This window comes from Rhipicephalus microplus, chromosome 2, assembly GCF_043290135.1.
Source record: "Rhipicephalus microplus isolate Deutch F79 chromosome 2, USDA_Rmic, whole genome shotgun sequence".
In the NCBI taxonomy this organism is placed as follows: domain Eukaryota; kingdom Metazoa; phylum Arthropoda; class Arachnida; order Ixodida; family Ixodidae; genus Rhipicephalus; species Rhipicephalus microplus.
In genome coordinates this window covers 75,740,116-75,754,531 of record NC_134701.1, presented here as the reverse complement: position 1 = coordinate 75,754,531, position 14,416 = coordinate 75,740,116, and the positions used below count along the sequence as shown (strand labels likewise).

Genomic DNA, 14,416 nt, shown 5'->3' with positions numbered 1-14,416 from the left:
AAAGAAGCGCATAAGCTTTGGTTCAAGCAAGAAAACTGCGGGAGAAACCCTTTGTTAGTAAAAAAGGATAACCCACCCTCGGCGGGACTCAAACCCGCAATTCCCGGTTTAGAAGACCGATGCCTTATCCGTTAGGCCACGAGGGCGATGTGCGAGCGATGCACTGGCGTTCCTTTCATTAGCGCTTTTACTCTAGGTTGCAGTAGAACACACCATCGAAAGAAATATAGGGGAAAAGAAGCGCATAAGCTTTGCTTCAAGCAAGAAAACTGTAGAAGAAACCTTTTCGGTGAATGAAAAAAAAAATAACCTACCCTCGGCGGGACTCGAACCCGCAATCCCCGGTTTAGGAGACCGATGCCTTATCCGTTAGGCCACGAGGGCGATGTGCGTGCGATGCATTGGCGTTCCTTTCATTAGCGCTTTTACTCTGGGTTTCAGTAGAACACACCATCGAAAGGATTATAGGGGAAAAGAAAACGCAATTGCTTTCCTGCAAGCAAGAAAACTGTAGCAGAAACCATTTGTTAATGAAAAAGAATATCCCACCCTCAGCGGGACTCGAACCTGCAATCCCCGGATTATGAGACCGATGCCTTACCCGTTAGGCCGTGAGGGCGATGTGCGAGCGATGCACTAGCGTTCTTTTCAATAGGCCGTTTACTGTAGGTTACAGTAGAACCCATCATCGAAAGGAATATAGGGGAAAAAGAAATGCATATGCTTTGGTTCAAGAAAGAAAACTTTGGGAGAAACCCTTTGTTTATAGAAAAAATAACCCACCCTCCGCGGGACTCTAATCCGCAATCCCCTGTTTGGAATACCGATGCCTTATCCGTTAGGCCACGAGGGCGATGTGCGAGTGATGCACTGGCGTTCCTTTTATTAGCGCTTTTAATTTAGGTTACAGTAGAACGCACCATCGAAAGGAATATAGGAGAAAGGGAAATCCACATGCTTTGCTTCAAGCAAGAAAACTGTAGCACAAACCATTGGTAATGAAAAAAGATAACCCACCCTCGGCGGCACTCGAACCCGCAATCCCCGGTTTAGAAGACCGACGCCTTATCCGTTAGGCCGCGAGGGAAATGGGTGAGCGATGCACTGGCGTTCCTTTCATTAGCGCTTTTACTTTAGGTTACAATAGAACACACCATCGAAAGGAATATAGGAGAAAGGGAAATGCACATGCTTTGGTTCAAGCAAGAAAACTGTAGCAAAACCCTTTGTTAATGAAAAAGGATAACCCACCCTCGGCGGGACTCGAACCCGCAATCCCCCGTTTAGAATCCGATGCCTTATTCGTTAGGCCATGAGGGCGATGTGCGAGCGATGCACTAGCGTTCTTTTCATTAGCGCGTTTACTCTAGGTTACAGTAGAACCAATCATCGAAAGGAATATAGGGGAAAAGGAAATGCATATGCTTTGGTTCAAGCAAGAAAACTGTAGCAGAAACCCTTTGTTAATGAAAAAGAATATCCCACCCTCGGCGGGACTCGCCCCCGCCATCCCCGGTTTAGGAGACCGATGCCTTATCCGTTAGGCCACGAGGGCGATGTGCGAGCGATGCACTGGCGTTCCTTTCATTAGCGCTTTTACTCTAGGTTACAGTAAAACACACAATCGAAAGGAATATAGGGGAAAAGGAAATGCATATGCTTTGGTTCAAGCAAGAAAACTGTGGGAGAAACCCTTTGTTAGTAAAAAAGGATAACCCACCCTCGGCGGCACTCGCACCCGATATCCGCGGTTTAGGAGACCGATGCCTTATCCGTTAGGCCACGAGGGCGATGTGCGAGCGATGCTCTGGCGTTCCTTTCATTAGCGCTTTTACACTAGGTTGCAGTAGAACACACCATCGAAAGGAATATAGAGGAAAAGAAAACGCAATTGCTTTGCTGCAAGCAAGAAAACTGGAGCAGAAACCCTTTGTTAATGAAAAAGAATATCCCACCCTCAGCGGGACTCGACCCCGCCATCCCCGGTTTAGGAGACCGATGCCTTATCCGTTAGGCCACGAGGGCGATGTGCGAGCGATGCACTGGCGTTCCTTTCATTAGTGCTTTTACTCTAAGTTGCAGTAGAACACACCATCGAAAGGAATATAGGGGAAAAGAAAACGCAATTGCTTTGCTGCAAGCAAGAAAACTGTAGCAGAAACCTTTTGTTATTGGAAAAGAATATCCCACCCTCGGCGGGACTCGACCCCGCCATCCCCGGTTTAGGAGACCGATGCCTTATCCGTTAGGCCGCGAGGGCAATGGGCGAGCGATGCACTGGCGTTCCTTTCATTAGCGCGTTTACTCTAGGTTACAGTAGAACCCATCATCGAAAGGAATATAGGGGAAAAGGAAATGCATATGCTTTGGTTCAAGCAAGAAAACTTTGGGAGAAACCCTTTGTTAATAAAAAAGGATAACCCACCCTCCGCGGCACTCGGACCCGCAATCCCCTGTTTAGAATACCGATGCTTTATTCGTTAGGCCACGAAGCCGATGTGCGAGTGATGCCATGGGGTTCCTTTTATTAGCGCGTTTACTCTAGGTTACAGTAGAACACAACATCAAAAGGATTAGAGAGAAAAAGAAGCGCATAAGCTTTGCTTCAAGCTAGAAAACTGTAGCAGAAACCTTTTCGGTGAATGAAAAGAAAATAACCTACCCTCGGCGGGACTCGAACCCGATATCGCCGGTTTAGGAGACCGATGCCTTATTCGTTAGGCCACGAGGGCGATGTGCGGGCGATGCACTGGCGTTCCTTTCATTAGCGCTTTTACTCTAGGTTGCAGTAGAACACACCATCGAAAGGAATATAGGGGAAAAGAAAACGCAATTGCTTTGCTGCAAGCAAGAAAACTGTAGCAGAAACCCTTTGTTAATGAAAAAGAATATCCCACCCTCGGCGGGACTCGACCCCGCCATCCCCGGTTTAGGAGACCGATGCCTTATCCGTTAGGCCACGAGGGCGATGTGCGAGCGATGCACTGGCGTTCCTTTCATCAGCGCTTTTACTCTAGGTTACAGTAAAACACACAATCGAAAGGAATATAGGGGAAAAGAAAATGCATATGCTTTGGTTCAAGCAAGAAAACTGTGGGAGAAACCCTTTGTTAGTAAAAAAGGATACCCCACCCTCGGTGGGACTCGAACGCGCTATTCCCGGTTTAGAAGACCGATGCCTTATCCGTTAGGCCACGAAGGCGATGTGCGAGTGATACACTGGCGTTCCTTTCATTAGCGCGTTTACTCTAGGTTACAGTAGATCACAACATCGAAAGGAATATAGGGGAAAGGGAAACGCATATGCTTTGTTCAAGCAAGAAAACTGTAGCACAAACCCTTGGTAATGAAAAAGGATAACCCACCCTCGGCGGCACTCGCACCCGATATCCGCGGTTTAGCAGACCGATGCCTTATCCGTTAGGCCACGAGGGCGATGTGCGAGCGATGCACTGGCGTTCCTTTCATTAGCGCGTTTACTCTAGGTTACAGTAGAACACAACATCGAAAGGAATATAGGGGAAAAGGAAACGCATATGCTTTGCTTCAAGCAAGAAAACTGTAGCACAAACCCTTGGTAATGAACAAGGATAACCCACCCTCGGCGGCACTCGCACCCGATATCCCCGGTTTAGGAGACCAATGCCTTATCCGTTAGGCCACGAGGGCGATGTGCGGGCGATGCACTCGCGTTCCTTTCATTAGCGCTTTTACTCTAAGTTGCAGTAGAACACACCATCGAAAGGAATAAAGGGGAAAAGAAAACGCATTTGCTTTGCTGCAAGCAAGAAAACTGTAGCAGAAACCCTTTGTTAATGAAAAGGAATATCCCACCCTCGGCGGGACTCGACCCCGCCATCCGCGGTTTAGGAGACCGATGCCTTATCTGTTAGGCCACGAGGGCGATGTGCGAGCGATGCACTGGCGTTCCTTTCATTAGCGCTTTTACTCTAGGTTGCAGTAGAACACACCATCGAAAGGATTATAGGGGAAAAGAAAACGCAATTGCTTTCCTGCAAGCAAGAAAACTGTAGCAGAAACCATTTGTTAATGAAAAAGAATATCCCACCCTCAGCGGGACTCGACCCCGCCATCCCGGTTTAGGAGACCGATGCCTTATCCGTTAGGGCACGTGGGCGATGTGCGAGCGATGCACTGGCGTTCCTTTCATTAGCGCTTTTACTCTAGGTTGCAGTAGAACACACTATTGAAAGGAATATAGGAAAAAGGGAAATGCACTTGCTTTGGTTCAAGCGAGAAAACTAGCAAAACCCTTTGTTAATGAAAAAGGATAACCTACCCTCGGCGGGACTCGAACCCGCAGTCCCTGGTTTAGGAGACCGATGCTGTATCCGTTAGGCCACGAGGGCGATGTGCGAGCGATGCACTGCCGTTCCTTTCATTAGCACTTTTACTCTAGGTTACTGTAGAACACACCTTTAAAAGGAATAAAGGGGAAAAGGAACCGCATATGCTTTGCTTCAAGCAAGAAAACTGTAGCAAAAACCCTTGGTAATGTAAAAAGGATAACCCACACTCGGCGGGACTCGAACCCGCAATCCCCGGTTTAGAAGACCGATGCCTTATCCGTCAGGCCACGAGGGCGATGTGCGAGTGTACCACTAGCGTTCTTTTCATTAGCGCGTTTACTTTAGGTTACAGTAAAACACACCATCAAAAGAAATATAGGAGAAAAGGAGCGCATATGCTTTGCTTCAAACAAGAAAACTGTAGCAGAAACCCTTTGTTAATGAAAAAGGATAACCAACCCACGGCGGGGCTCGAACCCGCAATCCCCCGTTTAGAAGACCAATGCCTTATTCGTTAGGCCAAGAGGGCGATTTGCGAGCGATGCACTAGCGTTCTTTTCATTAGCGCGTTTACTCTAGGTTACAGTAGAACACATCATCCAAAGGAATATAGGGGAAAAGGAAACGCATATGATTTGCTTCAAGCAAGAAAACTGTAGCACAGACCCGTGGTAATGAAAACGGATAACCCACCCTCGGCGGCACTCGCACCCGCAATCCCCGGTTTAGAAGACCGATGCCTTATTTGTTAGGCTACGAGGGCAATGTGCGAGCGATGCACTGGCGTTCCTTTCATTAGCGCTTTTACTTTAGAGGACAGTCGACCACACCATCGAAATTAAATTTATATAGGAGAAAAAGAAATGCACATGCTTTGGTTCAAGCAAGAAAACTGTAGCAGAAACCCTTTGTTAAGGAAAAAAGATAACCCACCCTCGGCGGGACTCGAACCCGCGATCCCCCGTTTAGAAGACCGATGCCTTATTCGTTAGGCCACGAGGGCGATGTGCGAGCGTTGCACTAGCCTTGTTTTCATTAGCGCTTTTACTCTAAGTTGCAGTAGATCACACCATCGAAAGGAATATAGGGGAAAAGAAAACGCATTTGCTTTGCTGCAAGCAAGAAAACTGTAGCAGAAACCCTTTGTTAATGAAAAGGAATATCCCACCCTCGGCGGGACTCGACCCCGCCATCCGCGGTTTAGGAGACCGATGCCTTATCTGTTAGGCCACGAGGGCGATGTGCGAGCGATGCACTGGCGTTCCTTTCATTAGCGCTTTTACTCTAGGTTGCAGTAGAACACACCATCGAAAGAAATATAGGGGAAAAGAAGCGCATAAGCTTTGCTTCAAGCAAGAAAACTGTAGAAGAAACCTTTTCGGTGAATGAAAAAAAAATAACCTACCCTCGGCGGGACTCGAACCCGCAATCCCCGGTTTAGGAGACCGATGCCTTATCCGTTAGGCCACGAGGGCGATGTGCGGGCGATGTGCGGGCGATGCATTGGCGTTCCTTTCATTAGCGCTTTTACTCTAGGTTTCAGTAGAACACACCATCGAAAGGATTATAGGGGAAAAGAAAACGCAATTGCTTTCCTGCAAGCAAGAAAACTGTAGCAGAAACCATTTGTTAATGAAAAAGAATATCCCACCCTCAGCGGGACTCGACCCCGCCATCCCGGTTTAGGAGACCGATGCCTTATCCGTTAGGGCACGAGGGCGATGTGCGAGCGATGCACTGGCGTTCCTTTCATTAGCGCTTTTACTCTAGGTTGCAGTAGAACACACTATTGAAAGGAATATAGGAAAAAGGGAAATGCACTTGCTTTGGTTCAAGCGAGAAAACTAGCAAAACCCTTTGTTAATGAAAAAGGATAACCAACCCTCGGCGGGACTCGAACCCGCAGTCCCTGGTTTAGGAGACCGATGCCTTATCCGTTAGGCCACGAGGGCGATGTGCGAGCGATGCACTGCCGTTCCTTTCATTAGCACTTTTACTCTAGGTTACTGTAGAACACACCTTTAAAAGGAATATAGGGGAAAAGGAAACGCATATGATTTGCTTCAAGCAAGAAAACTGTAGCACAAACCCGTGGTAATGAAAACGGATAACCCACCCTCGGCGGCACTCGCACCCGCAATCCCCGGTTTAGAAGACCGATGCCTTATTTGTTAGGCTACGAGGGCAATGTGCGAGCGATGCACTGGCGTTCCTTTCATTAGCGCTTTTACTTTAGAGGACAGTAGAACACACCATCGAAATTAAATTTATATAGGAGAAAGGGAAATGCACATGCTTTGGTTCAAGCAAGAAAACTGTAGCAGAAACCCTTTGTTAAGGAAAAAAGATAACCCACCCTCGGCGGGACTCGAACCCGCGATCCCCCGTTTAGAAGACCGATGCCTTATTCGTTAGGCCACGAGGGCGATGTGCGAGCGTTGTACTAGCCTTGTTTTCATTAGCACGTTTACTCTAGGTTACAGTAATACACACCATCGAAAGGAATATAGGAGAAAAGGAGCGCATATGCTTTGCTTCAAACAAGAAAACTGTAGCAGAAACCCTTTGTTAATGAAAAAGAATAACCCACCCTTGGCGGGACTCGAACCCGCAATCCCCGGTTTAGGAGACCGATGCCTTATCCGTTAGGCCACGAGGGCGGTGTGCGAGCGATACACTGGCGTTCCTTTCAATAGCACTTTTACTCTAGGTTACTGTAGAACACACCATCGAAAGGAATATAGGGGAAAAGGAAACGCATATGATTTGCTTCAAGCCAGAAAACTGTAGCACAAACCCTTTGGTAATGAAAAAGAATAACCCACACTCGGTGGGACTCGAACCCGCGATCCCCGGTTAAGAAGACCAATGGCTTATCCGTTAGGCCACGAGAGCAACGTGCGATTGATGCACTAACGTTCCTTTCATTAGCGCTTTTACTTTAGGTTACAGTAGAACACACCATAGAAATTAATATAGGAGAAAGGAAAATGCACATTCTTTTGTTCAAGCAAGAAAACTGTAGCAGAAACCCTTTGGTAATGAAAAAGGATAACCCACCCTCGGTGGGACTCGAACCCGATTCCCCCATTTAGAAGACCGATGCCTTATTCGTTAGGCCACGAGGGCGATGTGCGAGTGTACCACTAGCGTTCTTTTCATTAGCGCGTTTACTTTAGGTTACAGTAAAACACACCATCAAAAGAAATATAGGAGAAAAGGAGCGCATATGCTTTGCTTCAAACAAGAAAACTGTAGCAGAAACCCTTTGTTAATGAAAAAGGATAACCAACCCTCGGCGGTACTCGAACCCGCAATCCCCCGTTTAGAAGACCAATGCCTTATTCGTTAGGCCAAGAGGGCGATGTGCTAGCGATGCACTAGCGTTCTTTTCATTAGCGCGTTTACTCTAGGTTACAGTAGAACACATCATCCAAAGGAATATAGGGGAAAAGGAAACGCATATGATTTGCTTCAAGCAAGAAAACTGTAGCACAAACCCGTGGTAATGAAAACGGATAACCCACCCTCGGCGGCACTCGCACCCGCAATCCCCGGTTTAGAAGACCGATGCCTTATTTGTTAGGCTACGAGGGCAATGTGCGAGCGATGCACTGGCGTTCCTTTCATTAGCGCTTTTACTTTAGAGGACAGTCGACCACACCATCGAAATTAAATTTATATAGGAGAAAAAGAAATGCACATGCTTTGGTTCAAGCAAGAAAACTGTAGCAGAAACCCTTTGTTAAGGAAAAAAGATAACCCACCCTCGGCGGGACTCGAACCCGCGATCCCCCGTTTAGAAGACCGATGCCTTATTCGTTAGGCCACGAGGGCGATGTGCGAGCGTTGCACTAGCCTTGTTTTCATTAGCGCTTTTACTCTAAGTTGCAGTAGATCACACCATCGAAAGGAATATAGGGGAAAAGAAAACGCATTTGCTTTGCTGCAAGCAAGAAAACTGTAGCAGAAACCCTTTGTTAATGAAAAGGAATATCCCACCCTCGGCGGGACTCGACCCCGCCATCCGCGGTTTAGGAGACCGATGCCTTATCTGTTAGGCCACGAGGGCGATGTGCGAGCGATGCACTGGCGTTCCTTTCATTAGCGCTTTTACTCTAGGTTGCAGTAGAACACACCATCGAAAGAAATATAGGGGAAAAGAAGCGCATAAGCTTTGCTTCAAGCAAGAAAACTGTAGAAGAAACCTTTTCGGTGATTAAAAAAAAAATAACCTACCCTCGGCGGGACTCGAACCCGCAATCCCCGGTTTAGGAGACCGATGCCTTATCCTTTAGGCCACGAGGGCGATGTGCGGGCGATGCATTGGCGTTCCTTTCATTAGCGCTTTTACTCTAGGTTTCAGTAGAACACACCATCGAAAGGATTATAGGGGAAAAGAAAACGCAATTGCTTTCCTGCAAGCAAGAAAACTGTAGCAGAAACCATTTGTTAATGAAAAAGAATATCCCACCCTCAGCGGGACTCGACCCCGCCATCCCGGTTTAGGAGACCGATGCCTTATCCGTTAGGGCAAGAGGGCGATGTGCGAGCGATGCACTGGCGTTCCTTTCATTAGCGCTTTTACTCTAGGTTGCAGTAGAACACACTATTGAAAGGAATATAGGAAAAAGGGAAATGCACTTGCTTTGGTTCAAGCGAGAAAACTAGCAAAACCCTTTGTTAATGAAAAAGGATAACCAACCCTCGGCGGGACTCGAACCCGCAGTCCCTGGTTTAGGAGACCGATGCCTTATCCGTTAGGCCACGAGGGCGATGTGCGAGCGATGCACTGCCGTTCCTTTCATTAGCACTTTTACTCTAGGTTACTGTAGAACACACCTTTAAAAGGAATATAGGGGAAAAGGAAACGCATATGATTTGCTTCCAGCAAGAAAACTGTACCACAAACCCGTGGTAATGAAAACGGATAACCCACCCTCGGCGGCACTCGCACCCGCAATCCCCGGTTTAGAAGACCGATGCCTTATTTGTTAGGCTACGAGGGCAATGTGCGAGCGATGCACTGGCGTTCCTTTCATTAGCGCTTTTACTTTAGAGGACAGTAGAACACACCATCGAAATTAAATTTATATAGGAGAAAGGGAAATGCACATGCTTTGGTTCAAGCAAGAAAACTGTAGCAGAAACCCTTTGTTAATGAAAAGGAATATCCCACCCTCGGCGGGACTCGACCCCGCCATCCGCGGTTTAGGAGACCGATGCCTTATCTGTTAGGCCACGAGGGCGATGTGCGAGCGATGCACTGGCGTTCCTTTCATTAGCGCTTTTACTCTAGGTTGCAGTAGAACACACCATCGAAAGGATTATAGGGGAAAAGAAAACGCAATTGCTTTCCTGCAAGCAAGAAAACTGTAGCAGAAACCATTTGTTAATGAAAAAGAATATCCCACCCTCAGCGGGACTCGACCCCGCCATCCCGGTTTAGGAGACCGATGCCTTATCCGTTAGGGCACGTGGGCGATGTGCGAGCGATGCACTGGCGTTCCTTTCATTAGCGCTTTTACTCTAGGTTGCAGTAGAACACACTATTGAAAGGAATATAGGAAAAAGGGAAATGCACTTGCTTTGGTTCAAGCGAGAAAACTAGCAAAACCCTTTGTTAATGAAAAAGGATAACCTACCCTCGGCGGGACTCGAACCCGCAGTCCCTGGTTTAGGAGACCGATGCTGTATCCGTTAGGCCACGAGGGCGATGTGCGAGCGATGCACTGCCGTTCCTTTCATTAGCACTTTTACTCTAGGTTACTGTAGAACACACCTTTAAAAGGAATAAAGGGGAAAAGGAACCGCATATGCTTTGCTTCAAGCAAGAAAACTGTAGCAAAAACCCTTGGTAATGTAAAAAGGATAACCCACACTCGGCGGGACTCGAACCCGCAATCCCCGGTTTAGAAGACCGATGCCTTATCCGTCAGGCCACGAGGGCGATGTGCGAGTGTACCACTAGCGTTCTTTTCATTAGCGCGTTTACTTTAGGTTACAGTAAAACACACCATCAAAAGAAATATAGGAGAAAAGGAGCGCATATGCTTTGCTTCAAACAAGAAAACTGTAGCAGAAACCCTTTGTTAATGAAAAAGGATAACCAACCCACGGCGGGGCTCGAACCCGCAATCCCCCGTTTAGAAGACCAATGCCTTATTCGTTAGGCCAAGAGGGCGATTTGCGAGCGATGCACTAGCGTTCTTTTCATTAGCGCGTTTACTCTAGGTTACAGTAGAACACATCATCCAAAGGAATATAGGGGAAAAGGAAACGCATATGATTTGCTTCAAGCAAGAAAACTGTAGCACAGACCCGTGGTAATGAAAACGGATAACCCACCCTCGGCGGCACTCGCACCCGCAATCCCCGGTTTAGAAGACCGATGCCTTATTTGTTAGGCTACGAGGGCAATGTGCGAGCGATGCACTGGCGTTCCTTTCATTAGCGCTTTTACTTTAGAGGACAGTCGACCACACCATCGAAATTAAATTTATATAGGAGAAAAAGAAATGCACATGCTTTGGTTCAAGCAAGAAAACTGTAGCAGAAACCCTTTGTTAAGGAAAAAAGATAACCCACCCTCGGCGGGACTCGAACCCGCGATCCCCCGTTTAGAAGACCGATGCCTTATTCGTTAGGCCACGAGGGCGATGTGCGAGCGTTGCACTAGCCTTGTTTTCATTAGCGCTTTTACTCTAAGTTGCAGTAGATCACACCATCGAAAGGAATATAGGGGAAAAGAAAACGCATTTGCTTTGCTGCAAGCAAGAAAACTGTAGCAGAAACCCTTTGTTAATGAAAAGGAATATCCCACCCTCGGCGGGACTCGACCCCGCCATCCGCGGTTTAGGAGACCGATGCCTTATCTGTTAGGCCACGAGGGCGATGTGCGAGCGATGCACTGGCGTTCCTTTCATTAGCGCTTTTACTCTAGGTTGCAGTAGAACACACCATCGAAAGAAATATAGGGGAAAAGAAGCGCATAAGCTTTGCTTCAAGCAAGAAAACTGTAGAAGAAACCTTTTCGGTGAATGAAAAAAAAATAACCTACCCTCGGCGGGACTCGAACCCGCAATCCCCGGTTTAGGAGACCGATGCCTTATCCGTTAGGCCACGAGGGCGATGTGCGGGCGATGTGCGGGCGATGCATTGGCGTTCCTTTCATTAGCGCTTTTACTCTAGGTTTCAGTAGAACACACCATCGAAAGGATTATAGGGGAAAAGAAAACGCAATTGCTTTCCTGCAAGCAAGAAAACTGTAGCAGAAACCATTTGTTAATGAAAAAGAATATCCCACCCTCAGCGGGACTCGACCCCGCCATCCCGGTTTAGGAGACCGATGCCTTATCCGTTAGGGCACGAGGGCGATGTGCGAGCGATGCACTGGCGTTCCTTTCATTAGCGCTTTTACTCTAGGTTGCAGTAGAACACACTATTGAAAGGAATATAGGAAAAAGGGAAATGCACTTGCTTTGGTTCAAGCGAGAAAACTAGCAAAACCCTTTGTTAATGAAAAAGGATAACCAACCCTCGGCGGGACTCGAACCCGCAGTCCCTGGTTTAGGAGACCGATGCCTTATCCGTTAGGCCACGAGGGCGATGTGCGAGCGATGCACTGCCGTTCCTTTCATTAGCACTTTTACTCTAGGTTACTGTAGAACACACCTTTAAAAGGAATATAGGGGAAAAGGAAACGCATATGATTTGCTTCAAGCAAGAAAACTGTAGCACAAACCCGTGGTAATGAAAACGGATAACCCACCCTCGGCGGCACTCGCACCCGCAATCCCCGGTTTAGAAGACCGATGCCTTATTTGTTAGGCTACGAGGGCAATGTGCGAGCGATGCACTGGCGTTCCTTTCATTAGCGCTTTTACTTTAGAGGACAGTAGAACACACCATCGAAATTAAATTTATATAGGAGAAAGGGAAATGCACATGCTTTGGTTCAAGCAAGAAAACTGTAGCAGAAACCCTTTGTTAAGGAAAAAAGATAACCCACCCTCGGCGGGACTCGAACCCGCGATCCCCCGTTTAGAAGACCGATGCCTTATTCGTTAGGCCACGAGGGCGATGTGCGAGCGTTGTACTAGCCTTGTTTTCATTAGCACGTTTACTCTAGGTTACAGTAATACACACCATCGAAAGGAATATAGGAGAAAAGGAGCGCATATGCTTTGCTTCAAACAAGAAAACTGTAGCAGAAACCCTTTGTTAATGAAAAAGAATAACCCACCCTTGGCGGGACTCGAACCCGCAATCCCCGGTTTAGGAGACCGATGCCTTATCCGTTAGGCCACGAGGGCGGTGTGCGAGCGATACACTGGCGTTCCTTTCAATAGCACTTTTACTCTAGGTTACTGTAGAACACACCATCGAAAGGAATATAGGGGAAAAGGAAACGCATATGATTTGCTTCAAGCCAGAAAACTGTAGCACAAACCCTTTGGTAATGAAAAAGAATAACCCACACTCGGTGGGACTCGAACCCGCGATCCCCGGTTAAGAAGACCAATGCCTTATCCGTTAGGCCACGAGAGCAACGTGCGATTGATGCACTAACGTTCCTTTCATTAGCGCTTTTACTTTAGGTTACAGTAAAACACACCATAGAAATTAATATAGGAGAAAGGAAAATGCACATTCTTTTGTTCAAGCAAGAAAACTGTAGCAGAAACCCTTTGGTAATGAAAAAGGATAACCCACCCTCGGTGGGACTCGAACCCGATTCCCCCATTTAGAAGACCGATGCCTTATTCGTTAGGCCACGAGGGCGATGTGCGAGTGTACCACTAGCGTTCTTTTCATTAGCGCGTTTACTTTAGGTTACAGTAAAACACACCATCAAAAGAAATATAGGAGAAAAGGAGCGCATATGCTTTGCTTCAAACAAGAAAACTGTAGCAGAAACCCTTTGTTAATGAAAAAGGATAACCAACCCTCGGCGGTACTCGAACCCGCAATCCCCCGTTTAGAAGACCAATGCCTTATTCGTTAGGCCAAGAGGGCGATGTGCTAGCGATGCACTAGCGTTCTTTTCATTAGCGCGTTTACTCTAGGTTACAGTAGAACACATCATCCAAAGGAATATAGGGGAAAAGGAAACGCATATGATTTGCTTCAAGCAAGAAAACTGTACCACAAACCCGTGGTAATGAAAACGGATAACCCACCCTCGGCGGCACTCGCACCCGCAATCCCCGGTTTAGAAGACCGATGCCTTATTTGTTAGGCTACGAGGGCAATGTGCGAGCGATGCACTGGCGTTCCTTTCATTAGCGCTTTTACTTTAGAGGACAGTCGACCACACCATCGAAATTAAATTTATATAGGAGAAAAAGAAATGCACATGCTTTGGTTCAAGCAAGAAAACTGTAGCAGAAACCCTTTGTTAAGGAAAAAAGATAACCCACCCTCGGCGGGACTCGAACCCGCGATCCCCCGTTTAGAAGACCGATGCCTTATTCGTTAGGCCACGAGGGCGATGTGCGAGCGTTGCACTAGCCTTGTTTTCATTAGCGCTTTTACTCTAAGTTGCAGTAGATCACACCATCGAAAGGAATATAGGGGAAAAGAAAACGCATTTGCTTTGCTGCAAGCAAGAAAACTGTAGCAGAAACCCTTTGTTAATGAAAAGGAATATCCCACCCTCGGCGGGACTCGACCCCGCCATCCGCGGTTTAGGAGACCGATGCCTTATCTGTTAGGCCACGAGGGCGATGTGCGAGCGATGCACTGGCGTTCCTTTCATTAGCGCTTTTACTCTAGGTTGCAGTAGAACACACCATCGAAAGAAATATAGGGGAAAAGAAGCGCATAAGCTTTGCTTCAAGCAAGAAAACTGTAGAAGAAACCTTTTCGGTGATTAAAAAAAAAATAACCTACCCTCGGCGGGACTCGAACCCGCAATCCCCGGTTTAGGAGACCGATGCCTTATCCTTTAGGCCACGAGGGCGATGTGCGGGCGATGCATTGGCGTTCCTTTCATTAGCGCTTTTACTCTAGGTTTCAGTAGAACACACCATCGAAAGGATTATAGGGGAAAAGAAAACGCAATTGCTTTCCTGCAAGCAAGAAAACTGTAGCAGAAACCATTT

At 47.2% G+C, this 14,416-nt stretch overlaps 16 non-coding genes across 16 annotated transcripts; all 16 read right to left on the bottom strand.

The window, feature by feature from the left end:
• Positions 1–311: 311 nt before the first annotated feature.
• Positions 312–384, bottom strand: TRNAR-CCU (transfer RNA arginine (anticodon CCU)). The gene has a single exon. It is a non-coding gene; the product is annotated as a tRNA-Arg (tRNA).
• A 4,856-nt stretch (positions 385–5,240) lies between these two features.
• TRNAR-UCU (transfer RNA arginine (anticodon UCU)) lies at positions 5,241–5,313 on the bottom strand. Its single transcript has one exon. It is a non-coding gene; the product is annotated as a tRNA-Arg (tRNA).
• A 399-nt stretch (positions 5,314–5,712) lies between these two features.
• TRNAR-CCU (transfer RNA arginine (anticodon CCU)) lies at positions 5,713–5,785 on the bottom strand. The gene has a single exon. It is a non-coding gene; the product is annotated as a tRNA-Arg (tRNA).
• Positions 5,786–6,189: 404 nt separating this feature from the next.
• On the bottom strand, positions 6,190–6,262 carry TRNAR-CCU (transfer RNA arginine (anticodon CCU)). Its single transcript has one exon. It is a non-coding gene; the product is annotated as a tRNA-Arg (tRNA).
• A 401-nt stretch (positions 6,263–6,663) lies between these two features.
• On the bottom strand, positions 6,664–6,736 carry TRNAR-UCU (transfer RNA arginine (anticodon UCU)). Its single transcript has one exon. It is a non-coding gene; the product is annotated as a tRNA-Arg (tRNA).
• A 161-nt stretch (positions 6,737–6,897) lies between these two features.
• Positions 6,898–6,970, bottom strand: TRNAR-CCU (transfer RNA arginine (anticodon CCU)). Its single transcript has one exon. It is a non-coding gene; the product is annotated as a tRNA-Arg (tRNA).
• Positions 6,971–8,074: 1,104 nt separating this feature from the next.
• On the bottom strand, positions 8,075–8,147 carry TRNAR-UCU (transfer RNA arginine (anticodon UCU)). The gene has a single exon. It is a non-coding gene; the product is annotated as a tRNA-Arg (tRNA).
• Positions 8,148–8,546: 399 nt separating this feature from the next.
• Positions 8,547–8,619, bottom strand: TRNAR-CCU (transfer RNA arginine (anticodon CCU)). Its single transcript has one exon. It is a non-coding gene; the product is annotated as a tRNA-Arg (tRNA).
• A 393-nt stretch (positions 8,620–9,012) lies between these two features.
• On the bottom strand, positions 9,013–9,085 carry TRNAR-CCU (transfer RNA arginine (anticodon CCU)). The gene has a single exon. It is a non-coding gene; the product is annotated as a tRNA-Arg (tRNA).
• A 1,810-nt stretch (positions 9,086–10,895) lies between these two features.
• TRNAR-UCU (transfer RNA arginine (anticodon UCU)) lies at positions 10,896–10,968 on the bottom strand. The gene has a single exon. It is a non-coding gene; the product is annotated as a tRNA-Arg (tRNA).
• A 399-nt stretch (positions 10,969–11,367) lies between these two features.
• TRNAR-CCU (transfer RNA arginine (anticodon CCU)) lies at positions 11,368–11,440 on the bottom strand. Its single transcript has one exon. It is a non-coding gene; the product is annotated as a tRNA-Arg (tRNA).
• A 404-nt stretch (positions 11,441–11,844) lies between these two features.
• TRNAR-CCU (transfer RNA arginine (anticodon CCU)) lies at positions 11,845–11,917 on the bottom strand. The gene has a single exon. It is a non-coding gene; the product is annotated as a tRNA-Arg (tRNA).
• A 401-nt stretch (positions 11,918–12,318) lies between these two features.
• On the bottom strand, positions 12,319–12,391 carry TRNAR-UCU (transfer RNA arginine (anticodon UCU)). The gene has a single exon. It is a non-coding gene; the product is annotated as a tRNA-Arg (tRNA).
• Positions 12,392–12,552: 161 nt separating this feature from the next.
• On the bottom strand, positions 12,553–12,625 carry TRNAR-CCU (transfer RNA arginine (anticodon CCU)). The gene has a single exon. It is a non-coding gene; the product is annotated as a tRNA-Arg (tRNA).
• Positions 12,626–13,729: 1,104 nt separating this feature from the next.
• Positions 13,730–13,802, bottom strand: TRNAR-UCU (transfer RNA arginine (anticodon UCU)). Its single transcript has one exon. It is a non-coding gene; the product is annotated as a tRNA-Arg (tRNA).
• Positions 13,803–14,201: 399 nt separating this feature from the next.
• TRNAR-CCU (transfer RNA arginine (anticodon CCU)) lies at positions 14,202–14,274 on the bottom strand. Its single transcript has one exon. It is a non-coding gene; the product is annotated as a tRNA-Arg (tRNA).
• Between the last annotated feature and the right edge of the window lie 142 nt (positions 14,275–14,416).